The sequence below is a fragment of the Parus major genome, chromosome 21 (genome assembly GCF_001522545.3).
Source record: "Parus major isolate Abel chromosome 21, Parus_major1.1, whole genome shotgun sequence".
In the NCBI taxonomy this organism is placed as follows: domain Eukaryota; kingdom Metazoa; phylum Chordata; class Aves; order Passeriformes; family Paridae; genus Parus; species Parus major.
In genome coordinates this window covers 5,363,737-5,376,020 of record NC_031789.1, presented here as the reverse complement: position 1 = coordinate 5,376,020, position 12,284 = coordinate 5,363,737, and the positions used below count along the sequence as shown (strand labels likewise).

Sequence of the window (12,284 nt, the reverse complement as noted above, 5' to 3'; positions counted from 1 at the left end):
CACACACCTGGTGAAACACTAATGCCCTGCTCTTGTCAGAGAGGAGTTAATTTAAGAATAAATTGCAAATTTTCAGATCTTTCTGCTTCTCCATATCCAGTTCTACCATTCTCTAAATTAATATAGAAGCCCATTTCCTACTAAGCAAATACTGACCACTCCAAACAAAGAATTTAGAGATGGTATCATTCCTACTTCAGAGCAAGAAATACCAAAACTTTCATGTTTGCCCAAGGTCACAGCAACTCACTGGTGAGACTGCAATAAAGACTCAGGACACCAAGAATTCCAGCTGCAGGTACAAGGAACTACACTGAAGATTTTACATGCAGTTTTATTTAAAAATACAATAGGAGGAATAATCTAATGTCAGTCAGAGCAGAGATGCGCTCCTTAAAATAGCACCCATTTCTTTCTGCAGAATTTGTGCACTATGAGAGAATTCTCTTGCATTTAAATGAAACAAAGCTTCTCTGCATGGAACAGGGAGAGGCCTAAGGAGATGAACCCTTATCCTAGAAAAAAGTCACATTAAAATAGTTCATCTTCCCATCCTGTATCCATCTAAGTTCCCATCTTGAAGACAGATCCACTTTGGGAATTCCGCCTTAGCCCCTATGCACTCCAAGCAACTCCAAACTCTGAACTGCCTGTCAGCATTCATAGGAATTGTTTAAAACACATTTCCACATTCTCGTTGTAGTCTTTGTTGTTTCAACATCAACAGGAAGTGCTAATTCCTGCCAACACGACTGAACTCACTCACTCACTCAGGAAATGACAACCCTACAGCAGCCAGGGACATTAAAATACAGGAGTTCTCTGATGCAAACTGTAAAATTTGCTTTGGGACAAACAGCAAACCAGCTTGACTGTTCCACTATTTCTTTCATACTAAGTTTTAGGCAATTGAATTTATGGTAGAAATATGAGATCTGTAGGAGGAAAAAAGGGCTCCAGCCTCCCATGTAGTTTTTAGCTATACTGTAAATCAGAGCTTACTAGTCTTGTATTTAAAAAAAAAAAAAAATCTCTAGAAGAATAAGGACATCAGATACGATCAGAAGAATGTATGGGGAAAAAATGCTTTTATCTATTCTCACTATTGATACATGGGAAATTTTACACGGATATATTTATATTACGGACATGGATCATATATTGAACAGTCTCTGCTCATCACAAACAAGCACAATTGAGTACCATGAAACAGGTTTTTATTTCTTGGTATCTTCTAAAGGCATTTACAAGAAGGTTTCTAAAAGAATCTGTAAGCTTTATGTGGATGATGATCCTACTTCTGGACTTTTGAAAGAAGTTATTGCATTTCCAGATCAAGCAAACCTCAAGAAAAGAAGTCACTCAAGTTCCATACTCCTTTTTCCCAAATTATCCCCAAAGTTGTGCAGAAATAGGTGGAAGCCAAGCCCACACTTACCTCACTTTCTCTGGAATATGCGAGTGTGTCCCTGAAGTCAGCTTCCTTTCCTCAACTCCCTCAACACCTTCCCAGGGGCTGAAGTGCTTAAGTGTCTCTGGTCTAAGCTTATTTCCCCTAATCCTGTTGACAGTATACCTTGTGGGTTATTCTCCTCTTGCTTATAGCAATCTGTGTACTTCAGGGCTCTTCCCTATTCCCCACTCCTCCAGATGACCCAAGTCTCTCATTTCTTCTGACAAGGTACCTATGGAAGAGTCATTTTCTTCCTCTGTTTGCCACACAGGAATAATCAACTGACTGTCTGATTTGTTACTTTCCACATACAACAAAACTTCACATACGACAAAAATTCAGCTGTGTCAAAAGGATTTATCACATCGTTTATGTCAAGGGAACAGCTCAGGGTTTGCTTTCCTCTAACTCTCTCTATCATGAGCTATATTCCTGTGTAAGAGAGTTACGTATGTCCAGTCAGTTGTGCGTCCAATAGCTGGTCAAGCTTTGCTTGCCACAAGATACTTTTAGCAGACATTACTACTACCAAAGCCTAACATAATCCCACCAAGCCATTGTGGATGCAAAGTCTAGTAACAAAAGAAGGCCAAACAGAAGGTTTAAAGCTAAACTGTTCATATTTTACTCAAGCACAGTAATTTTCTAAGGAGGTTTAACAAATCCCTAATTTTTAAACTGCAAGAAGCTTTACAGAACTTCAGTGTGCTTCCTGCAAATGGAGATATACTCAGGATCCCAGTGAACTATTTCTTAATTTAAAGAATAAGAATTATTCACTCACTGCTCAAAAAACAGTGACAGAAAAATTCAAAGGCCAAGGAAGAACTCAAATTGACTCATTTCATTGTAACAACTCCAATGTCCTTTCCACAGCTCAAACTATTCATCAAATTAAATCCAGTTACTGAAACCAAAGTATCATTAATACCCTGACACTTCTTTGTAAAGTGATGATTGAGAGCTGAATACAACCCATGCAAACATATACTCCTCTATTAAATATAAATCCTCTCTGAAGTTCCTCTGCTAGTAACAGCAATGAAACAATGCTTACCAAAAACTTTTTCATTTCCTTACACCGTTCCTATTAAAAAAAAAAAAATGGTGTCTTCCACCCTCTCTCTGTCCTGAGAATAATCTCTACAGATTAAATGAAAAAAGCCCACATTTGAAACAGTTATCATTAAGTCGAATATTTAGAATTTCTGTCCCTTGCTGGTCAAACTTTGCTTGCCACAATATATTTTTAGCAGACATTACTACTACCAAAGCCTAACATAATCCCACCAAACCACTGTGGATGCAAAGTCTAGTAACACAGAAGGTTTAAAGCTAAATTGTTCATATTTTACTCAAGCACAGTAATTTTCTAAGGAGGTTTAACAAAATCCCTTTTCTCCCATGAACAGGCTGACATTTGTTCCCTCAACCTCTTTCCTGCCAATACCCATCACTCCAACATGGATAAAAAGCAAAATATTTGCCAATACAGAGCCCAAACTTTCCAGCCTTAACAAGGAGCTCACAGCATGGCCAGCAGACAGTCCCAGAGCAGGTCATCTGATTAAATGAAGCTATGCTAATCTAGCAGATACCACAAATCCTATTAGCAACTTACACAGCAGCTTGGACATTTTCACAATGACAAAGGAATTATCCACAACTCACTGTTAGTTACAGTAAACTGACGTCACACTCGCTTTGAAAAACTGAGGGTTCTTTTTGTTTTAAGGAGCAGAGATGGATTTCTTGCTTCTCTTTTATTTAGTGGGAAATGCAGTGAGATCAGAATTGCTTGTGGAAAAAATTTGAGGTATTCTCTCTCCCACTTATATGAACTAAAGTTGCAGAAAAAATTCAGGGCCCCCTTGGATCCAGAGGGAGATACGGGCAGAGGAATAAAGTCTGCTGCCTGGCTTTTGAAAAACAGGTAAATATCCAGTAATTGGAAGCATCAGATTTACCTCAGCAAATACTTGGCCACTTAGCAATGCTCCTTACAGACATTCAAGTTAAATTCTGGAAGGTAATGAAGATTTTACTGCTCCAAGAATGATAGTAATAATCACAATTACACAGAATATAAACTCTGAAACTTTTAGGTTCTGTTTAAATAATACTGACACATTGAAAAGGACATTCTGACAAGAGCCACTTTGCTCAAAAGAAATTTGGCCTTCTTTTGTTAAACATGGCGGAGAAGTAATTTTTCATTCATGAGAGAATGACGACTCTCATAATTCTATTTATTACAGTTCCCTGCCCCACTGAGATGAAACAGTTTCATCTGTGGTCTCCTTCTGCTTTGCCTGTTCCCTCTCTGACAGAAGGCAGGTACTATCATCTATTATTCAGCAGGTTTTCTGGCCATTTGAAAATCCTTCCTGTTGACACAAGAATACAGACGCTAAAGGAGAAAACAGGTACTTTAGGCTTGCACAGATTAACAACCAAAAATCTGAATTAACCACTTTTTAAAAACAGGATGTTTCTCAAAGGGTAGGAAAAAAAAAAAACCCATCTTTTTTCTCTACTTACATTTTCTTTCACTACAGTAGAAAGCCAACTTCTGCTGTCAAACATGTAAATTCTGGGAAAAAAAGACACCAAAGCCACAATTAATGTAATTATCACAAAGAACACCAATTTCTAAATAAATCTAACACAAATTAAAGTACTATCAAAGTGCAGACTATTTCTGTTAGCTAACTTGACTGGCTGTCCTGCCTTCATAAAGGAAACGGGCACAGTTTTATTAACTGTAACACAAACGCAAGACAGATTTGTGTCAAGAATCTTATTTTGACCTCCTTCTCCCAAATACTCTTGCAATCCTCACATCATTCTCCTGCCCTAGTGACAAAGAAGTCCACGATATTAGAGAATTTAGGATTAGAAGAAAATACAGTCTCACTCATACAATTTTCACTGTACTACAAAGTGAGTCCGTCCCATCCCCCCCTCCCACATCAGCATTTTCAACACAGTGGAATGAATTATTTCTGCTCAATCCTGTCCCTGAGCTACAGTTACCTTCTAAGTACAGTTAAATATCATGGTACCTATTTTATCAGAAGAAGTTACATAATCCTCCTACTAATGAGCTCAAGTGAGAGCACACCGCTCTTCTAGAAGAGTTACAACTTTAAATCAGTAATGATATCAGAAAGTACAAAAAGAATTGATACATTCAATAACTCACACACTCGCAGTCTGGACTGCACTGGTTTAACAACCACTTTAACAAACTGGCTTTGCAGCAAGGGGGAAAATGTAAGAAATTCTGCAACAGTTTTTATCCTGGGCAGCACAAAGCATAATTTTAGTTCACCACAAGATGTGAAACACTGACAACCACTTCTACATCCCAAACATCTGGATCTGGCTCCATCACACACCAAGACAAGGGCTGGGGGTGATGCTAGAGGACCCCTCAGTGTTCAAAGCTGCTGCATCAGGACAGGGGAGATTATTCTGAGCACAAAGCAAGAAGGTACTGAAGCAAAATGATCTTAAATCAGAAAGTCAGCCTAGAACTCCACACACTTTCAACTGAAATCTCACATAAAATGAGTCTTTCTGATTTTACAGTTTACTACTAGCTGGAGAATTTACAAACCACTTCAGTGTCTGGTATGGAGGTTAAACTACTTAGGATATGGATCATCCTCACCCAAGCTCATTTATAGATAAACATTTTAATACTGTGATTACGAAACCATCACAGTGTAAGCAGTTTTGTTTCGTACTGCCAGAACAACACACTTGGGACATGAAACAGTAACTCATACTTAGAGGCTGAACTCCAACCCCCCCAGACACAAAAATATGACATGACCATTTCAAACTCTGAAAACAGAGCAACTCCAGTCAATTTTCAGAAGTCTTGACAGGAAAAAAAATTTGCCCCCACTACAGAGATAATGAAATCTTATGAAATTCTGAAAGAATTACCTGAAATGTAAACAAGTAAATTTATGCTGGCACACTAACAGCACACAGAATACACAACAGCAAAGGCCAAAACACACACCATTATTGTCCTGCGCTGCACGCTCAATAATGCAGGAGAGGTGTTGCAGATTTCATATGCCTTCTGCAAAAAAGAAAAACAAAAACAAACAAAAGAAAGCCACTTTAACCAGCCTGAAAGAAGAGGAAGGAAGCGTAACAGCAAACTTTTCCACAAAAGTTGAGTTTATTTTTCGAAGGGTTAAGTTTCCACTTGAAGATGTTGAAAGCACCCTGTGATGCTCACAGAACACAGTCCTGGCAAAGGAGATATTTTCAATTCTACCTTAAAGATGGAGCTCATTTAATGACAAAAGTAGACAAGCTACTTAGGAAAAAAAGATCTGCATTGCCACAAGCTTCCATTTTTAGCTAAAATGTAGCCTGGTAAAAGCAACATGAAAATTAGAGGCCAGTTCATTCCGTTCACACAGCAGTGGCTCAGTAAGGAGTTCTTGTAAGGAGCTCCACACAGTGCCCAGACAGCCCTGCTGAGCCCAGAGATGCAGGTCCTTAACACCAAAAACTGGGGTTTTAAAAACAGCAGAGAACAAGAAGTTCCACAGAACACTCAGAGCATGGTTCAAGTGGTTAAATCATCACAACAAAGTGCCTGGAGGCAAGCCAGCCCCACACAGGGCTGGTGTTCCCAGTGTCCCCACATGCCCACAGCCCCCTGCTCCAAGTGAAGATCCAGCACAGCCATTTTTGCTATAAAAGAGTAAAGTAACTCCACAAGTCAAAAGCTTCATCATTTCTGGGTAAAGTTTTCCTCGCTAACTGCTGCCAGCCGAATATCCCTTTTTTCTTTACAGATACTGAAGCAGTTAATCTGAGCTGACAACCCAGCCTAAAAATTAATCTCAACTTCAGCATATTCCAAGTCTACATATGAAGAATATTTCTGCAGAAGACACCACAACTCTTTTCAAGAGACTAGGGAAATCAGGGAAGAAAAGGAAGAAAAACGACTTGGAAGAGTATGGAATATCTTTTTGGAATATCATTTTGGAATATCTTAGCATCATAGGAAATCTGAACAACCCTCCAAACTGAAGCTACTTCCTAAGCAGATTAAACACACTCACTGTACCCTCTCCAAAGCCATTAAACACATAAATACATTTTTCTTTTGACTATGGATTCAAGGAGAGACTTAAAACCCAAATATTCTGGATGTTAATTCCAGCCTTCCCAAGACTGCTTTACATACACGTTGACTAGATGCCAAGGCTAATATCTGAATTGCTGCAAAGGCATTCTAGCATTTAAAACACACTAGCAATTCATGCAAAATGATGTGGGGCCCGGCATCAGAGAAGATACTGAGGATCTGGCTCAAACCCTGGGATGAGGTTTGCCCAGAACTCCCAGCAGTTGTCCCTGCTGTAATTACATGAAGAAGCTGGGAGATGTAATCAATGTATACACAGGTATTTGAGTGGCTTTATCAATACAGTTTAACAAGGGTCTCAACCAACACTATATAGTAAAAACTGATTTTCATGACCATTACACCACATGAATCTTAAAAATGTCTTGCATAACACATCATCCTGCAAGAGTACCATACAGGGTTGTCCTATTCAAGGCATTCAAACAAAAATAACTTTACTGGAAGGGAATAAAAAAACAAACACAAAAAACCCCTCCCAAACCTTCCAAAAACCTACTAGCAAACTTCAGTATTACTATTAAGATAAACCAGCAATTTCAAGTGAAGTTACTCTGCTGCTCTGTACCCCTGCAAAGTGCACCCCTGAGCCAGCAGGGATGGCTGGATGTAACCAGGCAGTTCTTAATTGAGTCTGCAGATGCTCTTGTTCAGGTATCCAACATCATCAGCACTATAATGTATCACCTACGACGCAGAGATAATGGCTGTGAAACCAGCAATTGCAAGTTAGTTTATTAAAATAATTTCTTTCAGTCTACATAGCTGATTATTATCACGGAACAGTAGCTAGATGCCCAAGAGATTACACCACCTTGCCAAGTCACGTGAAATTCCAATGTGCCACCATGAAACAGTAATTAAGTTTCAAATTTAAACTTTCAAGATTTTTGTGTATAAAAAACTCCCAAACAGCCCCACCCTCTGTTTAATGACTTGGTCCTAACTATCAACATTAAGTGCTCTAGCAAACGGCTGGAAGGATGTTTCAGGATCTGCATGTGCCCCTCCAAGAGTTAATTCCAGCTTGGGAGTGCAAAGCTGGAGTCCAGAAAACCAAGTCTTTGCTGTCCCCTCCCCAAGGGCAGCTTTGAAATACAACCTAGAGAAGTGTACAATAATAATTACAAATTCATAAATCTAAATACGCTGGAGCAGAAGGATACAACTCCTCCTTTATTTAAAGTCTCCTTTCTGGGAACCATCTGCCACATCTGTAATTTTCAAGCACACGAACTTTGAAAAGTAAGCGGTACCTTCCCAACAGGTTTGCCAGAGCTCACCCTGGTAGGGACAACAGGAGATTGTAGAACTCCTTCAAAAACTTCCTGAAAGCACTTGTGTCATGCAAGGCCAGCACAGCTGAATGTTTCTGTGGGAGGTATTGGCTGCTTCTTGTGCTGAAGAATTGCCAAGTTCCCAGCTGAAGTAGTTGCTGTGCTCAGTAGACATTTTTCCATATATTAGTAGGAAGTACACACAACCCAAGCATCAGGTCGATCAGTGTTAATGCTCATCTTGCAGCAGCCACATTGGCTGGCTGGAGAGCTCACAAATTTCCATTTCCAATATAGTGTGTGAGTAAAATGATAATCACACAAGCTAAAAATAGCTGCAACTCAACAACCTGATTTGATCAGTGCTTCACTATTACCTATAGCTCAATACGAAATGACAGATTCCATTTCTACAGTCACTGATGTTGAGCGTTCTAGCGCTTTTGTGTGTTTTGTTTCAAGTAAAATGACTCTATAAATGCTTTCCTCCCGAAGAAATTTGTGCACTTTTTCTACTCAGCTTGATGGATCTACAAGACCACATTAGGAATAAAAAAATTCTCCTTGCTGAACAGAACACAGAAAAATTGTTGGCTAAAAAATAAAGGTCAATTCTAGGGTCCTTACAAAGTTCTGGCCACATTCCTTCATTCTGTAACCTCATTTACACAAAACAGCACATACAACATGAAAAACCAGGCAGAACAGACCTACATGGAACAGCCTCCAATCAGCCAACACCGCCTTCCACCAAACTGCCTTCAGCGAGGCACTGAGGCAATTCACAAGTGCCTCACTGCTTCGATTTGGCACCTCAGAATCCAAACCTGCACAAAAATAAGAAAAAGCCCAGAACAAACCCATCCACCATAAATTGCAGCTATTCTTGGGGGGGGGGGGGGCCGGGGAGGATGGGTGGGTAGGGGGAAATAAGGAAGAAATAAAATTAAGCTTTCATTTCAGAAAATTAAGGGAAGAAACAGAATATTAACAATCTGGAAACCTTGAAAGACCTTGCAAAATCCAAATTCTGCAAGGCACTTTCACATTCAAAGTCCCAAATTGGAACCACTGTCTCAGAGGAACAGTGCATTTTTGTCTCCTCCAAAACTGCTACATAATATGAATAATTCACCATTAAAGTTAAACTTCAATGCTCAAATTCCTGAGTATGCCAGAGGTTGTTAGCACCAAGTAACACAAGACAACACCTACTGAAAGTCACCAAAATGCTAATCATGAATAATCCATCAGCTCTTGCTTGCATGCCTTGATTTTCCAAGGAGTCATCCCTCCCTCTCTTCAACAAGTACTTGAAAATCAACCTTTTGGATAGTTTACCACTTTCTCAAAATAGCAGTCTAACAAGCAGACAACAATGCTAAGATCATGGCAGGACACATGACTGCAATAAACAGCTCTGATGTGAAGTGGGCTGTGTCTCCTGCCACCATCACTGCACTAATGCCAGCTGTCTTCATGGGCGACAGAATCCCATGTTGCCAAAATACTCACATTTCCTGATGCTAATCCCATGACCTACATTTAAGAAAAGAATCATACTGATGTAATATTTAAGCATAAAAATCTGGACTGTAACAGGTCACTTCATTAATCCTTTCTAAATGCATCTGGAAGCCATGTGCATTATTTAAAAAAAATCATCTTAATAGTCTAGATACAGCAGAGAAATTTTGTAAAAAACTTAAAGAACTGATATTATAAGTTTTACAGATGCCTAAAGCCAAATGCTTAAAATAACACTTTTTAAAAAGGGTCTTAAGAGATCTTTGAAGTAGTTCACAAATATTAATAACTCTTGGTACTTTAGTGACCCAAGCCCAAACATTTCCTAACTACATGTCTTCTCTTCTGTCTTCCTCTCAAAGAAATTCCCATTTAAGAGCATTTTTACACTTGCTGATAAGAAGCAGGCATGGAAAGTTGATTTGTTATAAGAATAAAAATTACTGGTATTAATGTAAGTTTTCAACAAACTTGTATTTATGAAATCACAATACGCCATTATTCTAGGTTTTATTCAAATTTATCTCTGTGAAGTCAGTCCTTCTGAAGAGCAACACATTTATAGATTACCTCATCGATTTTGGACTGTTTTGGACTGTTCTCTTTCCTGAGCTTACCATTTAAAAAGAATGTAAAAAAAAACTTAGAATCTGCTTATGCATAAATTTCTAGCTACAATTACCAAAAAATGTCACTGAAAACTGTCACTTCCTAAAGTATCCCTATCCAAACCCAAGCAATTTTGCTGTCACTACCAGATAGCTCCCTTCAGACTGACAAACAAAACAGTCAGCACTGAAGGAGAATATATTATTAATTAACCAACAGAGAAATGACTAAGCATTTATTACTAGATGCTTCCATCTGCAGAGCCTTACAGTAACTGAACAGTTGTTTCTTACTTTCTTACTTCAACCGTCATTTTTCATTGCTTCCTTCACAACTCTTCTATCATGAACCTCCACTTTTTTTTGGTGATATTTGCACTTGCAAAGCCAGAATCTGTGTTTACCTAAACAGGGCAGAGCACACCCATGACAGGAATATTGCAGTCTTGCTTTAATAATTAAAGTATGACTGCAATATTCCTGTAATATTACCAAGTAATGCCACAGCAATCAGGATATTATCTTTTGATAAAATATGTGATCTCTCATATCTATCAGCTAAATCTATAGGTTTGGGATAGCTCACAATCCAAGCTATACAGAGAACATTTTCTCCTGGAAGCCAGAAATGGAAGCACACAGCTGCAAAAGTTCACAGTGTCCCAGTGTGACAGAATCATTACCCAGCAAATGAAAACACTTTACATGCCTAAATTCATATACTTGTTTCTCTTTAATGGAAGTCAACATTAAAACCATGTTTATTCAGGTATCAAAACAAGTTTTTAATCCACACTTTAAGAACATGCTTATAGTAAGTTGCAATCCTATTAAGAAACGTAATTCTTGAGAATTCCCATTAAGTATCCAAATATTGTCTTTTAAAAGTCACTTCTGGGTAAGCCAATTTTCAAGTAGTCTTCAGCTCATTTTCTGTAATTTAAAAATGCTCAGAAGTCCTCATAAAGATTGATGGATTTCTCTATCAGGATGATGTTCTGCTTAAGCTCTCCCCAAGTATTTCCCAGTAGGTGCTGAGGACAGTCCAGCAAGTGACTGGATCACACTGCACTGAGTTCTCAGGCAAATAAATGAATGATGAGATGCAAAACCTGGCAGAGGCACCGCCTGTTACCAAAATCCTGAAGATTACAATGAAACTGATCAAGTGGATCAGTTGCCCTGTCAGGGATTAAAGTGTAAGAGAACAAGTAGGTTCCAAAAGCCTGGATGGGATTTCTCTCATCTCTGCTTGGCAACATATCTGTCTTGGAATGATCTTCACCTTGTTAAAAATCATGCACTGGTTCAGATATTACCATCAGAGTGACATCAGCAGGTACATCAAGATCTTCACTACAATATTTATTAAGTTAGAGAAGGAAATGGGTTATGTGATCACTTATTTACAACACAAAAAACACCCCAGAAACAAAAATAGCAGAATAGACATGAAAAATACTCACACAAAAAATAAATCAGTAAGACTCTGTGCCTGCATAAGCACAGAAAATCAGCAGAAAACCCTATTACTGTAGGGTTAAATAGCTCCGCTATTTTATCAACAGGAGCTGAATCATCCATTTTGTTCTACATATGCCAGCTAATAAAGAGTCAACTGAGTCAAAGGAGAATCAACTGCTTCCTGTCTACACCCTTTCAAAAAATACAGCCACCTTCCAGAAAGCTACACTTAGCAGCCCTACTTTTTTTTACATCCTTAAAAGTAAAACCATAAAAATACAAGGTTGAAGAGCCAATCAAATTGGCATATCTCTAGTCTTCATCTAAGAGAAACATTTACAGATCTGAAGTGATATTTTATGACCAACTTTGCTTTTGAAAAGCATTTCCCTGATGTGAGCACTAGGCACAGGCTGAGAAGCTCACATGCTGCCATGTCTCACTGCACCAAGGCCCTCAGAACACTAATGAGAAACACATTGTGTTTCCAGGAGCAGTAAGATAGCCCATGGTTCTATCAGATCTCAATTGTGCTTCTCCATAATGCCTTTCACTGCCAGGATCAAATCCTGAGAGAGCACTTCAGAAACCAGGGATTCTTCTTCCTGCTCTGCCTTAGAGCAACTCAGAGCAAGCAAGCAAGCTTTTACTGTATTAAGCTTTTATAAAGTAAAAATAATAGTAAGAAACATCCAACATAAGCAACAGAAGTAACCCCATCTTCGAGGCAGGCTGGATGTGAGTTGATAACTACCTTCTCACCACAG

General features: G+C 38.8%; 1 protein-coding gene across 6 annotated transcripts in view; it reads right to left on the bottom strand.

Annotated features, from left to right (window-relative positions):
* GNB1 (G protein subunit beta 1) overlaps nt 1-12,284 on the bottom strand; it is a 34,838-nt gene that overhangs the window by 12,444 nt on the left and 10,110 nt on the right. For 2 of the 6 annotated variants that reach the window (XM_015648363.3, XM_015648362.3), the window contains exons 2-3: nt 5,490-5,552; nt 3,995-4,046 (exon numbers count right to left, since the gene is read on the bottom strand). The exons of 1 other annotated variant lie outside the window; for it this stretch is intronic. The gene's annotated coding sequence lies outside the window, so the exon portion shown is untranslated. Of the gene's footprint in view, nt 1-3,994; nt 4,047-5,410; nt 5,553-12,284 lie in introns of all 6 variants that reach the window. 3 more of the 6 variants (XM_033519210.1, XM_033519211.1, XM_033519209.1) reach the window with 2 other exon arrangements.